Raw genomic sequence first — 14,610 nt, 5'->3', positions numbered from 1 at the left:
TCCTTAAAAATTAAATTGAAGAAATTGAAGAACTTTTCTGTGTATGCTGGATAAATCCTAATACTTTTCCCTCTTTAAACTGTAATGAAAGAAATTACTGATACATTCTGTAAGTATTTTTATTCAACAAAGAGATAAGCAATATATTGATACTTGAACATACTGGATGAAGGATGCTCACTCATCTTTTTATCTTAGTTTCATTACTGTGTTGGCATGTTAGATAGAGGAGGGTTGTTATTATGCTCATTAACTGAATGAGAACTGAAAATATCTTGTGTTTCATGATGTATTATTGACTTGTCACATTTTAGGTGGAAACCCCTGCTTTCCCATTAAAACTGAGCTCCTTCTTGCAGCTCCTTTTAATTTGTGTCCCTGGTTACAAGTGTACACTTAGCCTAGTAAACTATAATTGTAAAATGCTGTGTCTGGCCACATCTTTGCATTGAAATTGACCAAGAAAATCCCACACCTCCATAGTGTTTTCTGGGATGAACAATTTCTGATGCAAAAAAAGTAAAACAAGAAGAGCAGTAGAGAAGAGAGGGAGCTGGTGACTTTGCTTGGATGCTTTGTTATCCATAGCTCAGACAGATAAAAAGCCTAAGACTGTGGGTGGCTCATGTTGTCACTGCAGTTCTGCTATCCTAACAGGTTCTTTATGTGATTGTACATGATGTGAGGAAGCAGCAATCCTGACAGGACTGTTGATCTTCCATTCATATTAGGTGAGGATAGGCTGCAAAACTGCAGAAAGTCTTCTATTTTGCTCATTCAGCTGTTTGATGTTACTTGGCACCTGTGCTGACAGGGTCAGCAAACAAGACAAAATTGAGTAAGAAACCAAGAATGCAGTCCATCCTCATCCTTGATCATCACAAAGCATTGAAGGATAGCAGTGGATTGGACTGTATCACTGGGACAATTGCCTGAAGGCTGAGGGAAGTGATCATTCTCCTTTATTCACACCATATCTGCAATCGTGTGTCCAGATGTCAGTGAACTCATCTGAGTTCGATGAAAGGGCATTAAAATGGTCAAGGCTTGGAGCACTGGTCCTGCAAAGAGAGGCTGAGATAGCTGGGCTTGTTCAGCATGAAGGAAATATAGCATTGGAGGGAGCTAACATGAGCTATCCAACACCTACAGGGAGGTGAAGCTGTGTTCTTGACAGCAGTGTACAGTGGAAGAACAAAAGACATGGACAAATTGAACTAAGAGATTTCAACTTTATACAATATGAGTGAATATTGGGGTCAATGTTATATGAGGAAAGCATTTTCAGTGTCAGGGTGATTAAGCAGTGGAGCTGGTTGCTCATGAGATTATGAATTTCCCTACTTGGAGGTTTTCAAGACCCAACTGGATAAAGCCCTGGGCAGCCTGGTCTGGATTCACTATTAACCCTGCTGTGTGCAGTGGCTGGCCTTCTGAATAATTCTGTAGTTCTTTGTGTAATGCAAAGAGGGAAAAAACCTATTTAGTATGTTAATCTAGAATTATTTTCTGTAGGAATCTAGCTTTTGTTTTCCAACCAGATATCCTGACCATTCATTTCCTACATTTGTGATATTTTGGTCTTTTTTGGTACTGAATATCTCAGTCCCAGAGTGTGCCTTGCAAAAGACTGAGCCAAGTTAGATATATATTTTGTTATACACATTCACAGCAGTTATGCTGTTAGGAACAATGTGATGTTAATAGAAATTTAGTAGAAAATTTTGGCAGATTAATTCAATCCACAGGTCTTACAAGGTTGAGGAATGGCTTACTGCAGACATCACAAATACTACTGACAAGCACTTGTTCTCTCCTGCAGCTAGGCTGTGTCCTTCCTGGGGGAAGAACCAATTGCCATCAAGGAACTTGTGATTTTTCTGAGTTAAATGGGAAAACCAGTATTGTGTAAAGGTTAATGATAACAAGAAAATCTAATGCTATAGTTCTCAACAAATGAGGTGCATTGAGTAGCATTAGAGTGTGAAGGTTAACCAAAGCCAGGTAGGAAACGCTGGAAACATCTGGGGCTGTTGTAGTTTTTTTAAATTTCCTGTAGCTCCTCGCTTCCTAAAGAGGTTTCAGAGGTTTTGTTAGGGTCAAACATCAAGGGGAAATCAGAAAAAAAGTCAAAAGCAGATGCTTAAGGAAAAGCACAAGAACAGGGAAATCATGTACTGATTCATTCTTTGAACACCTGTCACAGTCAATTTCTGCAGTGCCTCATCCTTAATTGCCTCTTTCTTATTCACTGTGCATTTTTAAAATAACGAGCTGATGTTTATGGGGGTGGAAGGATGGGGGCATGGAAATGAGCTTAATTTAAGAAATCTAGCTGAAGAGCTATGAACATAAAATACAATACTTTCCTTAAGAATGAATTTTTCAAAATAATTATCTCAAGAAGTAATGATGTTTCAAATTTAACTTTTTGGGTTTAAAGGAGATGCTGATGTTGCACCTTTCACTATATCTCTGTAACTGAAGACTCTGTGTCCTTTTTTCAAGCCCTGTATTTTATGAACAGGTTATCTCATTATTTTTAATATTGTGTGAGCTTCTGTCACCTTCATGTCAGGATTAATTCAGGATCCTTCCTTCTGGACTAAAACATAAGAATGAAACAAAGTAGCATACATACAGACAAATGTATGCACTTGTGTGTGTATCCATAGGATAGTTTTCAGACATTTTAGGAAAAGGAGCCCAAGGAATGGGGTCTCTAGTTCGTGAATCTCCATTTCTTAAGAGAGAAACAAGAGAGTGGGAAAGTGAGGAGAATGAGAAGGTGTGGGGAAGGTTTCAGGTATGAGAAACATGACAATGACATAATCCACACTTTTTTGGAAGCAGTGATGGTGGGATGGGAGTGTTAGTGGGAGAAAAAGATGTTAACACTATGATGCAATTCTGCATTTCATCTAAATGCTGTGCTAAGATTATATTGCTGTGCTTTGCCATCTGGTACAGTTGGAGCAAGTAGTGGACCTTCCTACAGGTTTTGGAGGTGGTAAAGGAAGGAGGAGAAAAGCAGTGTGGATAGTGTGTGGGTGTCTAGAGGCATGTTTTAGTGGGGGACATGAATTAGTGGCTCATTTGGCAGTGTTAGATTTATGGTTGGACTTAATAATCTTAAGGGTCTTTTCCACCATAAACAATTCAAAGATTCTCTGGTTCTCTGGGTTGTGGTTCAGTATTTTACTAAAGAGGAGACTCATGCTAGCAGAGAACCCAAAGAAGATGTGAGTTTGCTTCTTGAAGCATCAGTGGTGAGAGATGGTTCCAGCCAGGACAGTGTTAAAGTTAGCATCAGCCAGGAGGGACACAGCCAGAACCCCGGGGTTATTGGAGATGTCTCACACCATGTTCAGGGGGGACCCAGGGTTGAGGGTGGGTGACACATGAGGAATGTGTGAATCATTTGCTGAACTTGTGCACTCTGGTTTTAATATTATTCGTTGGTACTGTTCCTTTTCTTATTTCATTACTGCTTTGCTAAATTGTTCTTATCCTGTGATCTTTACTTTTTTGTGCTTTCAGTTCTTCCCTTCATCTTGCTACAGGGGGAGGTGGGGGGGAAGTGAGCAAGTGGCATGTGGTCTGGGGTTTTACAGTGGGAAATCTGAATTTGGGAATACCATTCCTAACCACAACACATGGCATATATGACCTCCCTCAGGTCAGCTAGGGCTGGGAAAGAGGATACAGATGATCTTATCTAAAAGTGTGTGGTGGCAATGTGGTGCAGAAAGGGGCAGAAGGTACCTTGGCAGTTGGAACCTGTACAGCTGGATTATCACATGGCAAATATTTCAGAGGTCATAGGGACAGTAGGTGATGGTTCCATATTGCCAATACACCACTACCCAATGGTTCCATGAAATGGGACACTAGTGATGAAGCACCGCCCAGAGTTTTGTCTCAGAGAAGTGGTTGCTGTGTAATTCAGCTTAAATTGGCAAGCAAAGTGAGATGAGCATGGGCTGCAGTGGTGAGCCACCCTGTTTTTTTTTTTAATGAGTCAGGCCCTTCTGGTTATGTTGGTTGAGCACTCAAAAAAAGTAGAGGGTTTACTTCCTCTTGAATAATCCTTTTTTCTTGTGGAAGGTGAGAATGAAATGCCTTTAGACAGATGTGTTCACTGTTGGATTTTGCCGCTGGATGTGTTCCGTAGTGATTTCTGTAGTCGTTATCTCACATGAAACAAAAGGAGGAAAAATTGTTTTCAAGGCAGATGTTACTGTTGCAGAAATGCAGTGTCTGGAGTGCTAGTCTGATACTGCCTTGTTGAATTGTTTTGGTTTTTACTGCTTCAACTTCACTGATGGAATTTCAGTCTGTTTGGAATACAGGAAAAGGAGTGGTTTGGTCAAGCTGTAGAGATTTTTACACTGTAGGGGCTTTCTAGAACTTCCAACCATTTGTCTGTCTCTTCCCTAGAAGTGGCATATTTTAGCACCTGAGATTGTATGAACTGCATCCTACAAAGCTTTGTGAAAAATAGTTTTGGGGCAGAAAACAGACCTTATGAATGCCCCCACAGAGCAAAGGCTGAAACCTGCAGCACCAGCAGGTCCTTCTTTGCCTGGTCTGCTCTGGGTGGTCAGTGGGCACACTGTGCTGGTGACTCCCACACTGTGCTGGTGGCTCCCACACTGTGCTGGTGGCTCCCACACTGTGCTGGTGACTCCCACACTGTGCTGGTGGCTCCCACACTGTTCTGGTGGCTCCCACACTGTGCTGGTGGCTCCCACACTGTTCTGGTGGCTCCCACACTGTTCTGGTGGCTCCCACACTGTTCTGGTGGCTCCCACACTGNCTGGTGGCTCCCACACTGTTCTGGTGGCTCCCACACTGTTCTGGTGGCTCCCACACTGTGCTGGTGACTCCCACACTGTTCTGGTGGCTCCCACACTGTGCTGGTGACTCCCACACTGTGCTGGTGGCTCCCACACTGTGCTGGTGGCTCCCACACTGTGCTGGTGACTCCCACGCTGTGCTGGTGACTCCCACTCTGTGCTGGTGGCTCCCACACTGTGCTGGTGGCTCCCAGACTGTTCTGGTGGCTCCCACACTGTGTCTCAGGCCTGGCCGCTGGAGAAAGTGGCAGAGAAATGAGGATTTTAGGGGCTGGGTACAGAGTGAAAGGCCGGGGGATGCATTTTAGGGAGGGAAGAAGCTGGGCTTGCTGAAAAAGTGTCTGCACATACTACTGTTCATAAGGAATGAAGTTCCAGTAATTAGACTAGCCATGGAAAAATCTGTTTTCTTGTTAGCATGTCTTAACCTAATTAATTAATTTCATTAGTATAATTCATGCCTCATGTCTGCCATAAACCTTTTCTACTTTGTTTACTTATTTTTATGGTATACAACAAAACAGGGCTTTAGACAGTAAACCTCATATAGCATTCTTGCATGATGCACATTCAAGATGAAATTCTTATTGTTGCAGTTCTTCTAGATTAAATGAGTCACATTCTGTTGCACTGTGGCTTTTTTCACAATAAAACCTACATTATTAAAATCCTATTTAGCTCTTTTGTATCTCTCCCATTCTCAAGCAGTAACTAGCTTTAACTAGACAGTATAATGGTTCCATTTCATATTTCTGAATAAAATATCTACTTTCTTATCTATAAACTAGCAAAATGTAGCAAAGCTGTTAAAAAACACAGTGCAGAATTAGTCTTGATGGAGCACCATGTAGAAGTGGGACTAATAACATTATCTTAGAGCAAAAAAGTCAGCAGTATATAATGTATTTAAGATTAATAAGGCACTGGGATCCTGGAAAATATTCTCATCCATGTTCCTATTAATATTTAATTTATATAAATTGTTGTAGATACAGCTGTAAAGTTCCATGGGCTGGTGTTTTAATCACCTTAATGTAACAAACATTCTGCTTTATCATAGCAGACTGAGTTTGGCTAGGAAAGTTCAAAGAGAAGATAAAGCAATTATCTGGTGTTTTAATATTCAATTACATTGTTATCATGATTACAAAATAAACAGCAGTGGGTTGGAAGGCGCTTTATAATGGTCCACAGGTATCACAAGACCTCTCAGATGGTAGCATGCAAGAGCACTCTGGCAGATATTGTGACAAAGGGCTGGTCTGGCACATCAGGTTAACATGCTAGCAGAAGAGCTCCAGAGCTGGAACTGGAACCTATCCTTTCCAAGGACATCCAAGTCCAGGACCTCCCTCAGGCAGCAGAACTCTGCTGTGAGGAAATACCTTCCAGGCAGGTGTGCATTTGTGCATGCATTTGCAATGCCAGTAATAATAGCTCTAGAGACTGGTTTTTCTCATTATGTGGGAAGGATGGAACTGGTCAGTGGAACAAGGTATCTCTCCTGGGTGGGATTATGGTATAAAAGAGAAACCAGGCATTACAGTGCAATACTTGAGTTACAGCTATTTGTGGAGGAGTGTGATGGGGGAGTGAAGTATGTGACTCACAGACGGGCTGGTCACAGTGGAAGCAGAGATTTGCAGATCACATACCCTGATTGCCAGTGAAGAGTCATGACTGGAGAGGAGGCTTCTGGTGGGCTACTGTGAAGGATGAGGAGTAAGCCTGATACTATTTAACATTTTCAGTTGCAATGAACAACCAAGAACTAAATGATTACTCACAAAATTTGTGGGTAATGAAGCTTGGCAAAATAGTAAATTCTGTTTCAGAAAGTCTAGTAATGAAAAGTATTCTGTAATAGAATCATAGAATATCTTGATTTGGAAGGGATCCACAAGACTCATCAAAGCCCAGCTCCTGCCCTGCACATGACAGCACCAGGAATCCCACCATTAGCCTGACATCATGTCCAGACACTTTTTGAATTTAGGCTTGGTGCCATGACCACTGGGGTCAGGGGAGCCTGTTCCAGTGCCCAACCACCCTCTGGGTGAAGGATGCTTTCCTAATATCCAGCCTAAACCTCCCTGACACAAACTCAGGCCATTTTCTTTGGTCCTATCACTGGTCAACACAGAGAAGATCAGTACCTGCCCCTCCTCTTCTCCTCATGGGGAAGTTGCAACTGTAATGAGGTCTCCTCTCAGTCTCAGACCCATGAGCCACTTGCTCACCCATCACATGTGAGCTGGATAAACATTCCAATGTGTGTTTATCCAGCTGTGAGCTGGACATCTTGTGCTGAAGGATACTGTGACAGACAATATCAAAAGCTTTGCTGAAGTCCAGAATGTTTATATCAACTGGCTTTCCTTGATCAACTAGGTGAGTTACCTTGTAATAAAAGGAAATTAAGTTTGAAAAGCAGGATTTTCCCCTCATGAAGCCATGATCGCCTTGTGACCCATGACTGTGTTGTCCTTCAAGCGTCTTTCAATAACTCCCAAAATAATCTTCTCCTGAATTCTACCAGTCACTGAGGAGATATTAAAAGGCCTATACTTTCAGAGGATCATCCTTTTTGGGACATTGGGACAACATTATCCATCTCCCAATCAACTGGGACCTCCACAGATTCCCAAGACTATTCAAAAAGCATTACAAGATGCCTTGCAATGAATCATCCAGCTCGTTGAGTGTTCTTGGATGAATCCCATCAGGCCTCATAGACTTAGAAGGTTCCAGCTGGAACAGCAGATCCTGTAGAAGTTCATTCTTACAGCCACAGTTCTCCAGCTCAGGGCACTGGGACCTCCTTAGCCCATGATCTGTGTTGCAGACAGAGGCAATGAAAGCATTAAACATCTCTGCCATGTCCATGTCCCTGTTGTTGTTGTCTTTGTCAAACAGATGCATATGAGTGCAGCCAAAAGGCAAATAATTTATAACTAGGGACTATTTAAGGACAAAAAGTTATGGAGAATGGGAGGTTAATCTGTAGGGAATTGATTTTACAACATCTTCGAAACTCATATAAATAAATGCAGTATGTACTGTTCTTGAGATGTATTTTTAAAGGAGATATACAATAGGTGGTTGTGGTTCAGAAAATATTTGAGAGCTGGGAAAATGCTTGATACTGTGGAAGCTAATCGGGTTTTTTGATCCACAAGAAGATTGAGAGATGACTTCTTCTGTGGTGTATGAACAAGCAGGGAGAGGAAAAATAGTGACAAAAGACTCCTAAATCTACTGGACTACAGTTTAATAAGATTTGGTAGCTGGAAGCCAGAGACAGAGAAATTCAAATGAGCAATCTGGCATACATTTTTCTCAGAAGGGTTAGCTATTGAAAAATCCAAATAGATTGGAGGAGCAATGAGAAATTTTTTTGTGCTGCTTCCAGTTCAAGACTGATTCCTGTCTTGGAAGATTCTGTACTTAAGTACTACTGCAAATGGCAGGAGTTTCAGTAGAGAAATGTAATGGGCTGTGTTATACAACTGATCAAGCTGTATAGTTTTGTGGTTGGTCCAATACTTGGCCTTTATTTTACAAACATGAAATAAAAATTCTATTTAACCATTCTTTCTAGTATAGATCTAGTAAGATATTAAGCATATTCATAGACTGAAATGACATATAGTGGTGCTGTTTGTTGAAGTGTACCAACTGCTTTGACATTCATTATTCCTGATCACTTACTCTAATGTAGATCCTAAGTACAGAGAAAACCAGTCCCTGGACCAAATAATCTCACATAAAAATATTAGTTGCTCTTTTCTGGACTTCTATGAAGGCAAGAAATTGCCATTATGATCTTGAAGAACTGGGTATCTGATCAGTAGTAACCAACCACTGGTGACATAAAATGCTGTGTTGCTCTGCTGTAACATACACAGCTCATTTGGCTTTTTCCTTTCTCTGCTAATTGGTGAGTTATCCTCACAGATGCTTTTCTGAAAGAGGCATGAGATGCTCTAGGAATTTTATATGCAATATATTGGATCCATGATCTGAGCTGGAAAGACCAAGATAATGCTGACTTGACTGCTTGAAGCTTGGGAATGCATACACAGTAAGTCCTGTAGAAAGTTCCAGTATTAATTCAGTTGTAATTATGAAGCTATTTATTTTAGAACTAATCTGTAACATTTTCACTTAATATTCACTTCAAAAAAAATTGTGTTAAAAATTTAAACTTTTTGTGCTCTAGAGTTTTACAGCAAAGGACAAGTTTTGGATGTTCTTGGGCCCTACCCCCTTTGTGTGCATGCTGTGAGCCTCTGTTTATACTTGCATTTACACATTTATGGTTCAAGCTGGAGCCTCTATTTCTGGCAAATCTAAAAATCCTAGCTGTTAATAATCAGTGAAAAATTTTGAGTGCCTATTTCCAATGTGTGAATTAAGTTAGCTGGGAGTTGTAATGCTGAGCTCCATTACTCAGGGTCTGAGTCTCTTCCCAGCCATCAGCAGTGCTGTTCTCTGGCTGTTCAGGGCAACACAGCTGTCCTAGTGGAGCCATGTTCTGCTCTTAACCTCTGCTACAGCAACATCTGCTCTTCTTCTGAGATCTTCTTGAGCAAAAAAATCCTTCTCCCCCTTGCTGGGCTTCTGGGGAGATGCCAGTTGTTCCTCACAGGTGTGCCTAGGGGAGTGCAGGGCTGCTGGTGGGGAGGCCCCTGCTCTTGGCAGGCTGTGCCTCGAGCACTGGCTTGCACACAGCTGTTGAGAAGTGGCAGCCATTCTTGTGATCACAAATCTTACTAAGCTTTTTCTTCCTCCTTGCCTGTCTTTTTATACAACCATTAAACCTCTCTGACTGCTCTCAGTCCTCACCAATGCATGCATTCTTGTTTTCATCATTCTGTTCTAAAAAATGGCAGGCATTGGCAACTAGGGATTCACTAGTTCTGCCTTGTTGTGTATATGGATCAGGGTCTTTGTCATAGATATTTTCCATCATTTCTTTGCTATTATTTTCTACTGTTCACTTGGGAATAATGCAGATAGACATTACATGTCTGAAATCATACATCAGTTCAAACTACATAAATTAATGGCCTCTAAACAAAGAGGAATGTCAGAAGGTACTGGGACAATTTCACCTGGGCTAGTAACAAGAAAGTTGATATGTATAAGGATGTATGGTACCATTGTCTTACTGAAACAAGGCTGAAAATCCACAAACTGTTTAGTTCCAGATGTTCCAATCAAACTTTTGAGCACATTTTTGCAGATCATCTGTTCTTCTCCTTGACTTGCTTTTCTAGTTTTTGCATGTGACAAGCTTTTACAACTTTTTTCATGTTACTCTTTTGTGAAGTTATGTATTAAAACTTAATATTTTAAATTATTTTTCTTAAACCATGTATTTTCTAGCTCCCCTGTGATTTCCTTCAGTTTGTAAATGACCATCATACATTCCTGAGATATTTCTCTAGCACCTCAGAAATCACTTTCATGTTGGCTTTGAACAAAACTTCATATAGTGCTCAGAGGCTTGAAACTGATAAAAGAGCTGGAATTACACTGTCCCAGCCATCCTTTAGTAAAAGCCTTAATTGCTTTATGCAGGATCTTGCCTCAGCAATAAGTCTGCCTTCTATCTTAGACTGGACAGGCTTTTTTTTCTTTTAAATCGGATTAGCATAATCCAGCTCTGGACTTTGTTCCTCTGCACTTTTTCAAATGCTTTGGAGAATGTGGCTGCAATGACCAAATCTCAGTTCTAAGTTTCTGTTCAATTTGCAGATCATACTTTGCTAGCTAAGAAAATGGCCTGTGTGTTGCTCTGGGATCCTTGTAGGGCATGATTGTCAAAATTACGTTAAAGTAGCAATGGATGGCTTCTGGTGAGTGTCAGCTACCATTGGCATGTGAGGAGCAAAAGCCCATTTGTGTTGATTGGTAAACCAGGACACTGTTGTATGCAGGAAAAAGAGACATTGACTGGTTTACCATGTATGACTGTATGAAAATGCAGGGGTTTGCACTAACATACACTACGTAATGTTCAGTTTTGTCTCTGGCTCAGTCTCTTGTAATGAAATTTTGTCAGTGTGTATCCTCAGAAATACTGGCTGGTGCTCAGTTTGTTTGCTTCCTAAGATGTTGCCTCAGGTCTGGAAGCCAAATCAACAAACTCCTACTGTTTTTTGCATTCTTTATTGGGGTTTGCACTCATGTGTGCACAGCTGCACCATCAGGACCACAGAGGTGAGCAGGGCACAAAATCTGTGTTGACCATTCTGTGTGTTTTCATACTCTTTTTAATTTGGGTGGCAAACATGATGATGCCCACTGATTATTTATACTCATCTTTGAACTTTGTTTCTGTGCTTGCTGTTTCTCTCATGTGGCACTCTGGTATTTGTTTATCTTTACTCAGAACTCTTAAGTCTCATCAGATATTCTCAGGGTCTTGAACTATCCTGATTCTCAGGATCAGAACTACTGTAACTGTGCTGGAGTTCTTCCTGAATGGTTTTTGTGCTAACAAATGGCTTTTGTGTTTCTGGCTGAAAAATTCAATATGCCAAAGATAAAACGCCTTGCCCAAAGGAGAATGTATGTGCCACACATAGAAGCATGGGGCAGGAATACCCAAAATATTACTTGATTTTTTTCCCCACAAGATACAACATCATGTGGATACCTAAATGCCTTAGAAACCTGCGGCAGGGTGCCAAACACAGAATCATAGAATCATTTTGGTTGAAAAATACCTTTAAGATGATTAAGACAAACTATGAACTTAACACTGACAGGTTCACTACTAAACTATGTATGCCTGTGTGCCACACTTACACATCTTTTAAATACCTCCAGGGCTGGTTACTCAACCACTTCCCTGGGCAGCCTGTTTCAATGCCTGACTATTCTTCCCAGGGAGAAATTTTTCCTAATATCCAATCTAAACCTCCCTTTGCGCATCTTAAGGCCAAACTGAAGAAGAAATCTAGTTCTTAACCAATAGCTGAGGTGTGCATCTCACTAACATAGGGATGGTGCTTCCAGTCCTGATACTGGTGTGCTTTTTTGCTAATGCAGCATTTCTGTACCATACCCATAATGTCTCTTGAAGATGAGAGTATGGCACAGTTGCCTTAGCATTGACCTAGTCCATGTCCTCCAGGTTTTCCCTGGTTAGGGCACCCAAGTATTTCTTTCAAATTCATATTTGTATTTAGCCTTACAGAGGCAGGGTTGCATCTTTAGTTGTCTTTTAGTTTCTGAAGAACCAGAATTACCTACTTCCTTGCTTGTTTGCCGGAGCACCAAGTGACTCTGCATTTAAGCTGTTGCCCTTTGGCAGGCAGCATAAATCACCATAAAACTATAGGTCATTTGGGCTCTTATGAATGTGCTGTGTTCTGTCAGGATGCTCCTCTCTTGTTTGTTCCTTGCTTCTCCAAAGCTGAGCAAGACCAAGAATGAGGTATGCTATTATCCTGTTAATTCATACCTGTTTTTGTTGGTAAAAGCTATAAAGTGAGTAATTTCCAATTATCTATTTATCTATATGTATACATAACTTGCCAGCTTACAGGATGTTTGATCACTAACTATCTCTGAAACTGCACTTATTTTACATCAGCTGTGCATTTTGAGCACTAGGCATTATTTCAGCTGCCATGTTGACTTGTGAGCCCAAGATCACCTTAAGCTTAATCTTATGGTACTTCATTGGTTCATTCATCACTCCTGTGGAGCCCAGCAGCATTGCTAGTTTAGTCCTGTGCAGAGTGTAAGATCAAGCAAAGACTCTTCAGTCTTTCTTCAAACAGGCATAGCCTTAGGTAAGGCATATTCTTCTTGAAACTCTATGACCAGTGTTTGAAGAGTATAGATGTCTTGTCTAGCACCATGAGGTGCAGTACAGTGTTTATTGTAGATTTATTCACATGCCTTTTTGCCCTGCAGGTCTTCTGATCCCAAGTTCTATTTGGGTAATTTAATTGCTAGACAAATTCTAGAGGCTGTTTGAAGGGCTAATTCTGGGATCCCAGTAATTCCTTTCTGAGGTTGTTTTTTTTTTAATTGGATGTCAACCACAACCAAGTCTGTTGTTCAGTTTCTCCACCTTAAAATGACAAGACTGATTCTTTCTCATAGGTATGTTGCAAACTGTCTTGTTCCCTCTTTCTTTGGGCTGTCTGTTTGAAATACCACTCCTATGAAGGAACATCCTGCACTTTGAGATGTCAGTGCAGCAGTTCTGTAGCTCGCTGCCAGTGTCTGTGCCTGCTGCCCATGCCTCAGTGCTCCTGGTTCCACAGGTACAGCTTGCCTGGGTTTAACTCCAGGTATCATGAAGCACTTAACCTGCTGCTTGAGCTGGGAAAGGTGGATAGGCCACAGAAAACTGAGAGTTGTCTGTGTTTTGTTTGTTTTCCTTCTGTAGCGTTCAGAAATCACGCAGAGCCAAAGTCTGCCTTACCCACTGGGCACAGTGCAGTGTTGTGTGGCAGGAGGGGCACAGCCACAGCTGCAGTAGGTCTCTGCCACACCTTCCTAAGGATGCAGATCCCCTCAGCTGACTAATTCCTTCTTGGACAGTCACAGAGCAGCCAGCATGTCCTGCCTGTGACATCTGCAGTCCAGCCAGAGTGCACAGGCCTTCTGAGCAAAACCAAACAACCCAACCCAAAGCCCTTGAGACTTCAGCTGTGAGGCTTTTTTGTAAGAAAAATGATAAAATTTATAAATCAAGTCAGTGAACTTTGTAGTTGTTTTCTGCACTTTTTTTACTAGAAGCATAGTGACCGTAGTAAAGCCACTGACAAAGGTCATTCTGCAAACACAAACAATAGTATTTATCCCAAATCCCAGGAGGGTTTCCTGGGTGGGTTCATCAGTTTCTGGAACAAACACAAGACTGTCAAGAACAGCAGAATTGAGTATCTTGAAAGATACTGGAAATCAAAAACAGCGAGACAGGTTTTGTGGCTGTCTCCTCAGAATGCAGTGAGCATTGAAGCTTAGCTGTTTCCTGGGTTTGCAGTCTGGATGCAGCCCTAGCAGGCTGGGATGTATGAAGAGCTGGCAGCACGCCCTGCCCTGGACAGCCTCAGGTCTGTCATCATGCACCATTAGCATGAAAAGTCAGAGGCGTCCGTGTCATTTGCAAGACTTATCAGATGGAATACAGAAGCCAAATTATGTATCAAGACTATTTTCAGTGAAAACAAAGTGTGTCTTCCATTCCTTTTTGTCTCCATGCTCAGTTAAACCAGACTTATTTGTTTTATTTCCATCTTCATGCTACATGAAACACCACATCAAGATGGCTTACATTCAAGAGTCCAAATCTCTTTCTTGTGTAATTAACTCTTGTTGCATGGATATCACCAAGTCTGAATTTGAGTCAGTGTCTGACTATTAATTAAAAAGAAGTCTTATTAATTCCCCTTTTTCCCCCGTGTTTTCTTCCTTGGGTTATTTGTTGTGAAGCAAGGTCATTGCCACTGCATTTCTTAGCACTACTTGATGTCTCTCTAATTGCAGTATTTCTTTTTAAACAACTACTCTCTAAAAAACCAGCATGGCTATCAACATTTCTAATGTGTATGTGAGCACAAACGCAAGATGGAACTCTGCCCTTAAGTTTATCTTTGCAGATATTATGGAGCCTCAAACTTATTGCATTTTACTCCCCTTCTCTTCAGTCCATGTTTTTGGCAATAGGGTCTCATTGCTGTGTGTGGGTAGATTGCCTGTGTCTGTATTTTTTTATGTC

The 14,610-nt window shown here is 41.2% G+C and overlaps 1 protein-coding gene across 1 annotated transcript in view; it reads left to right on the top strand.

Annotated features, from left to right (window-relative positions):
• Nucleotides 1–14,610, top strand: part of GPR158 (G protein-coupled receptor 158) — a 185,074-nt gene that overhangs the window by 133,089 nt on the left and 37,375 nt on the right. The window lies entirely within an intron of this gene.

This window comes from Parus major, chromosome 2 (genome assembly GCF_001522545.3).
Source record: "Parus major isolate Abel chromosome 2, Parus_major1.1, whole genome shotgun sequence".
Taxonomy (NCBI): domain Eukaryota; kingdom Metazoa; phylum Chordata; class Aves; order Passeriformes; family Paridae; genus Parus; species Parus major.
Note: the sequence above shows the minus strand (reverse complement) of the source record. Positions and strands in the feature narration are given on the sequence as shown.